The 11,923-nt window shown below is 45.3% G+C and overlaps 1 protein-coding gene across 5 annotated transcripts in view; it reads right to left on the reverse strand.

Annotated features, from left to right (window-relative positions):
• The window catches only part of PIK3R1 (phosphoinositide-3-kinase regulatory subunit 1), an 84,075-nt gene extending 80,700 nt beyond the window's left edge, over window positions 1–3,375 (reverse strand). For 3 of the 5 annotated variants that reach the window (XM_059694444.1, XM_059694443.1, XM_059694442.1), the window contains exon 1: window positions 3,236–3,375. The gene's annotated coding sequence lies outside the window, so the exon portion shown is untranslated. The remainder of the gene's footprint in view (window positions 1–3,235) is intronic. The other 2 variants (XM_059694446.1, XM_059694445.1) reach the window with 1 other exon arrangement.
• Between the last annotated feature and the right edge of the window lie 8,548 nt (window positions 3,376–11,923).

Genomic DNA, 11,923 nt, shown 5'->3' on the forward strand with positions numbered 1-11,923 from the left:
AGATGTTTTCATAATAGAATTTTTTGGGGTTTTTTTTTAGCAAAATCTATACTCATTCTACCCTTTACAAAAAAATAAAATAAAAAATAACATAAGCCAAACAGACAAGTTTAATAGATGATGACACAGTCAACTTTTCAGCTCTTTTGGCATAATATACATAAAATAACTTTTAATCACCACTCTTTTGGCAAGTAATTTCAATAAAAGTGTTGGCAGAATCATGGCAAGTAATCGCATTAGGGGGCATAGGTGAAGGAGATGGGGGAAAAAACAATAAATATAATCAGAATATTTTAAATATTGATTACAACCTAAGTTTTTGTTTTAAAAATGTCATATAATTACATTATGCCTTCTAAGGTAAAAACTAATTGGCAATCCCTTCCTTCCATTGATGAGTAACTTGCTCACCTTCTCAAGCTTCCCCGAGATGCTCCATTCTCCTGCCTTTACTGGCAAAATCCCTGTGCCTTCCAGAGGGGGACCTGCGGGGAGCCTGTCCAAAGTGTGTAATATACTGAACAAGCACTTCCCATTTTCTCTGCATTGTGCATGCCTCAGATGTGAGTATTGGAAGTAAAACCCCAAATGCAGACATTATCTCAGCTTTCTATAGTCTATCTGGCCATAACATTTTTTTTTTCAATTTGTTCATGTACCATCTCTTTAGTCAATAAGACACATTTGGAAAATTACCAATTGCAAGCATAAAAAAAGCTGAACTAGAATTGTTCCTGTTGTAATGAACAATCTCTCAGAGTATGTCTTTTTAGAACAGTCCTCTAAACGACCTAAGGAAAAAAAAAAATTCAACCAACATACTAATCTAAAAGTTACATGGCATTCATGGAAAAATTTAATTAAAGGTTTGGCCAACACTTTTAACACCACAAACTTTGGATAAGTGCAGGAGGTTTGCCATTTGAGATACAAAACTCTTCTGCACAGTCCCAGGAGTAAATGCATACTCCTCCACCACCACAGTCAATAACCGAAGTATGCATTACCTGTAACTCACTGCATCACTTGTTTCCCCAAACCAACCTTATACTGTGGGGATTTCCTGATCTTAATACATTTCAATTTCAAGAAATAACTAAAGACGACAATATAATCAATGGGAAGTGAAATGCTTTTTCACATTGGCTATCAGCATGACAGATGTAAAAAAAACAGTGATATCGTTTTACAAAAGCAGATATAACAGCAGATAATAGTGTGTACATTGCAGTGTTCTGTGAGGCAACTGGCAAGAACAGGCCCATATCAAGATGAAAGTTAAAGAAAGCAAATGCACATTAACACTTTGAAAGCCAATTATCAGACACATAAAACTTTCTTCCAATCATAAACATCTACACATTTCTACAGGAAAAAGTATGACTCTACTACCTACCTGCAACTGGCGCAGAAAAGCTGAGGAGGCCAGCAGTGGCAGAGCCCAACACTTCCGCAAGGCAGGCAGCCTCCTCCACTGCCCTTTCCAGTTTCAACCTTGGTTCCCAACCAAACACAACTTCCCAAACTTTAGAGGGACACTTCCACTCCCCACGCCCCACCCCCCCCCAAAAAAAAAATCAATGGAAGGAGTTATTTTCTTTGTAGTGATCAAAACACTTGTTTCCAAAAGTTTAAGCAACTTTTGTTCCTAAAAAAACACCATACTCTACTGCTTTTAAACCGTTTATTTCAAGAACAGTGTAATCAGTCAGAAAAGTAGACATGGGAAAGGGGAGTGTGCTTTTTATTTTCTTTTTCAACTATAAAAGATGGTTGTGGCCTTCTGTGCAGAAGGCACCAAATTCCCAATGATTTACTCCTGAAGGTGCATTACGCTGATAGCCTGCCTCAGAAATGAACCTGCTTACCTACTCCAACCTTTCCTAGCTAATACCTCACCATCTTTAGAGTTGCCAAAACGCAACACTAGCTAATGAAGTATTAAGATACAATTCCACGTGAAGCTTGGGTCAATCAGCTTTGGGAATGTCCTGCCTAACAACTAAAACTTGAACCTCATCCCACTGAAATGACAATCTCATGCTGCATTCAAAACCCGGAACTACTTTATCCATTCCTACTTCGCACCGACAAAGAGGAAAGGGACAGAAAAAAAAAGGAGAAAGAAATCCTATGGCTTCTAAAGTCCTAACTTCCCCCCACCCCACCCCCACCCCAAAGCTGAGTGAACTCATACTTCAGCTGCCAACAGCGCTGCAGCAGCCACCAGGGTTCCCGGTATTAACAGCGCCCAGAGAAGCATAAGAATTTCCCCCAAACAGTTCACACACATGCTGCATTCAACATGCAACGGCCATTCCGTTCACACCCTCAAATTCTGGTTCCCCCAACGTCCATTTCTGGACTGGAGTGGCTGGTCTGGGCTTTTTGTTCTCTTTGTCTGGTGATCTGCGGGGCAGTTTCTGCCCTTGGGAAGGGAGTGTTAGAGCGCGGTTTCCAGACAATTCCCCAAGCTACTTTACCTCGGGCTTGCACGCTCTCTTGCCCTCCCTAACCGGCTCCATATTGCTGGGCAAGTCCCTCCAGTCTCAACCCGCCTTGCAAAAAGATGGATTTCCGGGCTGTTCCAAGACCCCATTAAGTGTGTCTCCAACAACCTGCCCAGGCCCGGCCGGCACTAGACACCGAGTTGGGGCCCCGGCGACCGGCTGCCCCGAGGCGCACTTCCTCCACCCCGGAAGAGGAGGGAGACAAACTTCGGGGAGGTGGGGGGAGGGCTGGCAGTGGGCTCCGGGGACCACCGCCGCCCCGCCCGCCAGGATGGCCCAGGCCACGACCCCGGTTGCAGCTGGAGGGCACGGAGGAAGGCATCGCTCCTTCCCGCTAACGCAACGGCAGCGGCCAGGGCGCTCTCCTCCGGTGAAGGACTCCAGAAAACTGCAGCGAGGCAACAGTGGAGACCCTCTGAAGTGGTCGGAGGGGCGAGGGAAAGCCGGGGGGTCGCCTGCAGCTCGGGGACGGCAGCGCCCGGCGGCGTGCAGTACCGGCTCGCCGGAGGCCGGGAAGCTGAGCCAGGACACTGGCTGCGAGCGGGGCCCCGGACGGGCGCAAGATGCCGGCGGCGAGGACGACCGGCGGCCGACCGCTCACCCCAGGCTGGGCTCCGCTGAAGAAGCCGCCGCCGGTGACAGGAAGAGAGCGGCGACAGCCGCGCGCACGCACCGCCTCCCCCTCCCGAGCACACACACCCCGACCCGCTGCCACCGCCTACCTCCCTCGCGGGCCGGCTTCCTTCCTCTCCCGAGCCCGGGCTGCAGCGGCGGCCTCCAGCGCGCACAGCTCCGACGCGCCTCTGCCCCGGCTCCGACCCGCCGGCGTTCTCAATCCGAGCTCGCCGTCGCCCAGCCGCTCGCCCGCCAGCCTCGCCGCAGCAGCCGCTTCCTCCAACTCCACTCCAGCTGCTCGCGACTCCTCTCCGCGCGCCCGCAGCTCCAGCGCCCGGCGCCGGCTCCGCCTCCGGCCCCGCCCCGTGCGCCCCGCCCCCGAGCCCGCGCCAACCAGCGCCCGCGTCCCCGCCCCTCTCCGCTGGCGCCGCGCCCTCCGCCGCTGCCCCTCTCCGCGCCCGCCTCCCGGCCAGCCGGCCAGTGGGGCGGAGCTCTGACCTGAGGACCCTTCCCGTCGCCGGTTCGCCAGTCGCCCCGCTCGCCTTCCGCTCCCGCCGCGGGGATGCCCGGGGCGCGCGCTGCCTCCGCTGTGGAGCGCTCTGGGTCTGCGTCCTCCGAGCCCGCCAGGCTGCTGCCCGCCCGCTGCAGAGCCGGCTGCTGGGCGTCTCCCAGACGGGAGGCAGCTGGGCTGGGGGAGGTCGGGGACAAGTTGAGACTGACTTGGAGGCTGCGTCTCTAATCCGAGCGTCTGGAAACCAACCCCAGCCTTTTGGGAGCCCTCAGCCCCCAGCAGAGTGGCTGGGCGGGAAGGACTCGGATTCAGGGGCTCGCCAAAGCCGGGAGGCCCTGCAATTCCCTGCCTCGCCAGCACAGCCTCGGGAGTGGGCGGAAAACCACGCCACTCCGCGTGGGCCCGGGGGTGAAGGAAGGGTGAAAGGGTGAACCGGAGGGACGAGCGCCCGCAGCCTGCCGCGAACTCCAAGAGCCTGGCACCGCCGCCACCGGGAGCCAGGCGGGTCCGCGAGAAGGGCAGAGTTTTATGAGGGCGCAACGGGCTGATCCCTTGCAGTACTGAGATGACGGAGCAAATCTAGGTCGCTCAGGCAGACTACGGCCCTCCCTCTCCTTGTTCGTGCACGGGGTCAGTGGAGGGAGCTCACCAGAATTATACTGGCCCAAAATATGTTCGCTTTCAAAGGCAGATTCTTCACATAATAACCATGACTTAAGTTGCCACCCCCAAACCTGATGTTGGGTAAGATGGCATGCCAGCACCTGGTGTTCCGCTGTTTTCCATGAAAACACCTAAGGATCGCTTTTTATAAAGCTCTTCCCAGATTCCTCCTCTTCACCGCCCAGCCTGCTTGCCCCAAAAAGCCTCGTTACTGCTCTTTCCCAATTTCCTTGCAAGAATATTACATTTTTTTTTCACCAAGCACTTATTTGTCAAACTTTGAATTTGGTGGTTTATTCCAGTGGGTGTTGGAAGTAGAGGAAAGAGCATTCTGAAATTTATTGACTGTCCTTAGAAAATATTATTTTTAAAAAAATATATTTTTATTGAATTCAGAGAGTAAGGGAGGAGAGAGAGAGAGAAACATCAATGATGAGAGAGAATCATTGATTGGCTGCCTCCTACACGCCCCCCACTGGGGATCCAGCCGCAACTCCAGCATGTGCTCTTGACAGGGATCAAACCCAGGACCCTTCAGTCCCCATGCCGCTCTATCCACTGAGCCAAACCAGCTAGGGCGAAAATACCATTTTTAAGGTGACTCACATTCTAACGGAAAAGTTCTACTTTGGGTTAATCAGGAACTAGCATTTCTATTATTCTAATATGTCTCTTGAAGTGGAAATGCAGAAGCGGACAGCTACCTACCTGTTTTCAGAATCCAGTCTATTTAAAAGTAAATAGGAAGTTTATCAAGCTACATCCTTCCCACCTACTATGTAAAGTGAAGGCCCTCCTATGTTGTCTGAGCTTTGTAAATAAAGTGAGGTGCCTCATCCTGTGGTAGAATTGCTTTGATCCAATGCAATAAGCTGAGATGTAACTGCTGTGATGTTTACAGTGTTTCCTTTAGGCTTGGTTGGGTCTGAAGAAAGCTTACCAGCAATCTCCTCCTTTTGTACATGAGGAGTTCCTGGAAAGAGACTGAGCGGGAGAGAACCCCAGTTCAAACTTAAAAATAGCAGGAAAGCCTTAATTGAGCTTCCTTTTTAAGATAGTCTTCAGTAATTTATTTCCAGTACATATTGTACTTAAAAAAATTTTTTTTACCATCATATTGGAACACTTAACATAAGTCCAAAAACTGTCCATGGAAGGACTATAGATCTCTTTTTTCATGAACTGAGTAATTTCAGTCTTTGTGTCATCTGTATTAAATTGATACCTTTGCCATATTACTAATATTAACATTTTTATTTACATCATTTCCATTGGTTTCTATGAAATAATAAAACAAAGGCAACAAAACAGCTGTATTCAAACTTAAATTAAAGAAAATAAAATCTTATCTGGACTCTCCAAATGGAACTGAGGCCAAAAGAGCTGATAGGTCTTTGGAGCAGCCACATTTTATCTCCTGGGAATTCGTTGGAAATGAAAATTCTCTGTCCTCACTGAATCAGAAATACGGGGGTGGGAGGAGGGGGCCTGGCAATCTGTTTAAATAAGCCTTCCAAATGGTCTGGTGCCTGCTGGGGTTTGAGAACCATTGCTCTAGGCCTAGGGTATCTGGGAATGCAGACTAAAAACGACTGTAATAAAACGCTCAAATAAGCGCACCAACGCCACAGTTCAATCAGTGAAGACCAACCTGTTGGCTGACAAGTGGTGCCACCATCAAGAAGCTCAAAATGTCAGAGGACTTGCAATTTACCAAAAGGAGACTGTCACGTGCAACTGGTGACAGTGAAGGCATTTTGGGAGTCAGACCTAAGGGAGTCAAGGCCTCCCCCGCCCCCACACCTTGAAAGGCTTTCAGTGGCCACAGCAAGCAGAGCAGTGTCCTCCTCAATAAGGACCAGGGGGATACTCCCATTTGCCATCATCACTCCAGCTACCTCAATGTCAGTGCTAGACTTGAATCCTAAGTATGTAGTTTAGGGTTCAAAAAACAAAGTTAAACAAATACAAATGCCTTAGAGCCTTACTTCTCAAAGAGAGGACCATAGACCGGCAGCAGTGGCACCATCTAGGAGCATGTTATATATGCAAAATCCCAGGCCCTATTCCAGACCTTCTGAATCATAATCTGCATTTTGACAAGATTCCCCAGGTGATTGATATGCAAGTTAAACTTTGAGGTGCTCTGTCTTAGACAGGCATCCTCAATTGTGGCCACATATTTGGAATTGCCTGGTCTGCACCACAGGTGGATTCTATCAAAACCTCTAGGGGTGGGACACAGGCATCAGTAGCTTGTAAGGTCCTCGGGGGATGCCGATGGGAAGCCAGGTTTAAAAGAACTACTGCCTTGGAGGAACCAAGTAGGAAAGGTGCACCAGGAAAGTCAGCTGGGGAGAGACTGGAGCCCAAATGTCTGGTCTTACAGGAAGCAGCTGGTACTAGAGTTTAGCTGGTTGTTGCCACACAGGGATATAAGCCCAGATTTGACAGACCTTTCAATTTTCAAAGAAAAGTTTTAAAATCTAGATTTTTATGGGCAATTTCTCAATTAATAAATACTGACAATTATTTCAACATCCTTTGAAACCTGGGTTAGGTCACATAAGTGTGATGACCACCAATTTATGGTTTTATGGCGCTGTACATCATACAAGTGAGCCTAAAATACATACACAGGGTGTCCCAAAAAATGTATATATACTTTAACAGCTGATCACTCCATTTTGAAAAGGAAGTGTATTTTAATAAACACTGCCTTTATAATTGTTCAAAATGTGTGTATATGTTTTGGGGGACACCCTATATTTCTTAAATATACACACCAAAAGCATGAACTATAAATAGAAAAAAATCAATGAGTTGGACTTCATCAATATTGAAAAGCTTTAGTCCTCAAAAAAACATTGTTATGGAAGTAGAAAGTCACAGAAAATATTTGCAAAATATACATTAGGAATTCTCACAACACAGTAATAAAAAAGCAAAGAACACAATTTTTTTAATACACAAAAGATTTAAACATTTCACCAAAGAAGATAAATACATGGCAAATAAGCTCATGTACAGAAGTTCAACATCTTTAGTTATTAGGGAAATGCAAGTTAAAATCACAATGAGAAGGAACTTAAATAGGTACTTACATGCCAATGTTCATAGCAGCATTACTCACAATAACCAAAAGCTGGAAACAACCCAAATGTTCATCATCACAGATGAATAAACCAAGTATGTTATATACACACAATGGACTATTACTCGGCCTTGAAAAGGAATGGAGTTATCATACATACTACAACATGGATGCGCCCTGAAAACCTTCAGGGTAAATGATGGTGAAGAGGCTGGAGGGATATTTCATTCTGGTTTTGGAAAACCTTAGTGAAATGTCCGAGGCACCAAAGGAGTACATCTTCCTAGTGAGCAGGATGTGTGTATCCCACATCTCAGAAACTTTCTCCCTGGTATGTCTGATAAACATGGAATCACTCCTACCCTGTGACATCTCCTTCTGTAGACTCCATGAACTACCTCACTTCGATTAAAAATGTTTTACAAAGCTTTCAGCACACTTGCTAGCTTTCAGCTTCCTGAGCTAACATCACATCCCCATCCTGCCTCAGAGACTAAAACGTAATCAGCTTTTTAGACGGGGTAACACAAGATGTTCTCCATCACTCTCTACAGATTCCCTCTTAGGTCAGTGTTCGGCAAACTCATTAGTCAACAGCGCCAAATATCAACAGTACAACGATTGAAATTTCTTTTGAGAGCCAAATTTTTAAACTTAAACTATATAAGTAGGTACATTGTTATTAACTTAATTAGGGTACTCCTAAGGCTTAGGAAGAGCCGCACCCAAGGGGCCAAAGAGCCACATGTGGCTCTCGAGCCACAGTTTGCCGACCACAGTCTTAGGTGATTCATCACATGTTAATTGTTCTATCAATTGCCTTCTCAGAGGTCACCTTTTCCCAAAGTTCTGAAGCCACTTTACTCCAACAGAAGCAATCACAGATCTTTAGGTCCATGAAGATGTGTCATTTGAATTAAAGAAGAATTTCTGAACCATTCTATCTTTTTTTTTCTTTTTTAAAGGAGCTTGCATTTGAAACATGACAAGAACTGTAAATACAATGGAAAGCAAACCAACAAACTACATTCATTAGTGATTCAACTAATTGGAAATTTAGCCCATAATTGATTTTAAACCTCACCCAAGCACAATTGTTAGGGTGCTATTACAGCTGTCTGGGTAAAAGGATTTGGTTAAATATGCCCATGTTGGCACTGCCAGCATAAAAATTAAGGGCAAAGTCACACCAATAGATAATGAGCCCTTTATCAAGGAAACTCTGTTGGACAATCTCACTGTTCAGAAAGAATTTTTCAAAAGAAACACCAGCCTTTGTTCCCGCCACTGGAGGGGATCCAGAAGTGTCAGTGCTCCGATAGAGCCTAGCCCTGAGTGAGTATCCAGCCAGCTTTGCAGAATAAAGGAACACATTACCATCAGCCTCCCCAATCGAGCGCCTATCACACAGCCTTTTCTCTGGGTCCTGCCAAGCTGTGTGCGCAAAGAAAATTGCTTTAGAAAAGGTCAGGCTGTATTGTGACAGTACCAGTTTTTCTAAAAGTGGTTAGAATCTTTCATTTTAACACTCTAAATCCTTGTTGGGTGGCTGTATCACAATGTTAACAAGGATTTCCTTTCTCCAGTTCTGAATAAAATGCACTTTGAAGGAATGACTAGTGATAATTTAGGATGTTTGATAGGTTGTTCGTTTCTTTTACCACTAAAATGTTTGAAAAGCATTTATTTTGTGTTTTCTGGTTTAAGAAGGGAGCCGTGCTTATGATGGCTTTTGTGTCGAGTTTTAATGTTTAAAGAGGGCTTTTACAGGAATCGTCTTATTTAATGGAACAGCTGTGGGTTGTAGGCAGAACATGTGTCATGATTTCCATTTTATAGATGGAGTCACAGACTCGGGAAGGCTGTGTGATTTGGCCCAAGCCCCATAGATGGTAAGTAACAGAACCAAATCTCTACTTGGGTCTCTGACTCTAGGACTGCAACACATGCTGCCTCACTGCTCAGTGGTGCCTGCCTTCAGGTTAGTGTGCTCTGCATTTTACACCTGTAAAATGCCACTTCTGGGCAACTTTCAGTCTAACCACTACGATTACTAACTTATCTATGACCCCCACAAATCGAGGAGGAACTTTGAAAAGGCCCAAAAGGATGCGGGCTGATCAACACAGAATTTCAGACCTCTGGGATCACCTCCTCTCTCACTTTGGGTAATCCTGAATTACAGAGCTGGCAAGAGCCTCAAGCATCTAGTTTAACTCTCTAGTTTTTCAGATAAGGAAACTTAGTCCCAAAGGACTTACATGACTGTCTCCATGTTACAAAGTTAGTTGACGCTCCAAGTCACACAGCTAATTGGTATCAGAATCATTAACAAGAATCTAAGTTCCATGAATCCAGGCACAGGACTCCCTGTTCCAGCCTGTGGCCTCAATGCTATCATTCTGGCTTAGCTAGTACCTGGTAAATACTTGCCAAATATAACAGGCACCGTTGACTTATTGAAGAAAAGATTTATGACTCGTCTACACGATTACAGGCCTGTCAACAATGCCCTTGTAAAAGATTAATAATCTTGTACATAATTTAGGCACTGTGCCACATGAAAAACAGGAGGAGCTATGCAGGCTGATGATGCAATCGAAGGCCAAACTTCTTTAAACCTGAAATGCTATAAAATACTCTACCATACCATTCCACGGCAAAGGAGTTGGCAATTCCTGCTATTTTTTTTTTTTTTTAGTCACTGAATTCGAAGAGGAAAAAAAATGTATCTGTTCCCAAGCCATTTACCTGACCATGAATGTGTGCACACACCCCCAGATCCACGAACACCATCTCCTTTCCACAGTCCATGTTGGACCCCGCTAAAACTGTATCCTAATATTCCCATCATTCAAGGAACCTTCCCTCACCAATCTCTGTGTAATACTAAAAGCCCAGTATTCTTCCTAATGGGAGGTGGAATGGGAGGTGGCTTTGCTAAGCTTTTCCCTATTCATTCTTTCTGGGAAAGGGCTTCAGAAACTTCTCGGCTTACCAACTGGCCACCTTGCAGAAAGCTACATGACCAGTTGTCTTTAGATTCAAAGTAATGCCAAACAAATGAACACTAGAGCCATTAGGTTGAGGCAGTCCCAGGGAATGTGCTTTTGCTCTAGAACGCAGCTTTGAATGTATTGAAGACTGCTCCCAAGTAAGAAGCTGACCTTACAGGGGGAGGTGTTTTCCCACCTGGCAGCCTCTTACCCTAGTATTCCCCTAGGAAAAAAACACAAAAGGAAGCTGAAAAAAGGGAGAATAATAACAGTACTTAATAGCTCATATTAACCACTGGTCCAAGGGCTTTATACACATAAATTCATTTAGTCCCCCACAGCCACCCTACGAGGTGGGCAGAGTACAATTACTAATATTTTACAGATAAGAAAACTGTGGCACAGAGAGGTTAGGGAGCTGGTAGAGCTCAGCTTTGAACCCAAACAACTTGGCTCCACACAGCATATTCTAAACCAGGGGTCTGCAAACTATACCCTACAGGCCCACTCTGGCCCACCGCCTATATTCATAAATAACTTGTTGTCTGTGGCTGTTTTCATGCTTCCACAGCAGAGTTAGTAGCTGCAACAGGGACTGATGGCCTACAAGGCCTAAAATACTATCTGGCTTTTTTTTTTTTAAGTTGCTGAGCCTTGCTCTAAATTATACTGGGGAAGAACAGGGACTGTCTGTCTCACAGCTTTAAAAAAATACAAACACTGAAAGCTGTTGTTATATAGACTAGTGATTTAAAATCTGGAAGACAATTTAATATCTACCTAATTCATTCCCAATAGTTTTAAATATGAGGAAACTAAAGTCTGAGGACAAGAATTGCCCCTATGTGATACTGAGTAATAACAGCAGAGCCAGGTCTATAACCCAAATTTCTAAACCCACAGTTCTGCTGTGTTTGAAATAACACTGCAATTTTCACTTAGCACCCTAGCAAGGATTAGTTGAAATGGGTTGAGAGCAAGGCTGGAACAATTGCAGGTACCAGCCAGCACATGGAAAAGAGAGGTAAAGGTAAGTACAGAGAGTCCAAAGGGGAGAAGACACAGTCTGTGCTGGACAAGGGTTCAAAGCCCCCAAGACAAACTGCACTACTTCGTAGCTTTGTCGAAGGCCAGTCCTGGCCCAGCCACTCAAGCCTGCTTGGACTCCCAGCCTCTCACTTCTCTTTAAACTACTGTAGGCTGTCTACTGGATTCTCAAGAATAGATTATTTTATAAACATCATTAATCGTGTGTTTGTTTAATCCTAACTGGATTGTTCATTCCTTGAGGAAAATTCCAAAGGTCATGAGCACGTGAGGTATAGAGTCTGCAAAGAGGGCCACTCCCTGGGAAGTCAGAATAGAAGTACTGACCTGGTTCTTTCTTAGTATTTCCATGAGGAAGTTCATAAGAGATCTTTATTTATGATCGTTTTCATCACCAGTAATTTGCAAAGCCCTCATTTTATCTTAGAGTTTCAAAAGAATACACTGTCAAAACCAACTTCTTCATGACTTGTCATCTAGAAGT

Source organism: Myotis daubentonii, chromosome 4 (assembly GCF_963259705.1).
Source record: "Myotis daubentonii chromosome 4, mMyoDau2.1, whole genome shotgun sequence".
In the NCBI taxonomy this organism is placed as follows: domain Eukaryota; kingdom Metazoa; phylum Chordata; class Mammalia; order Chiroptera; family Vespertilionidae; genus Myotis; species Myotis daubentonii.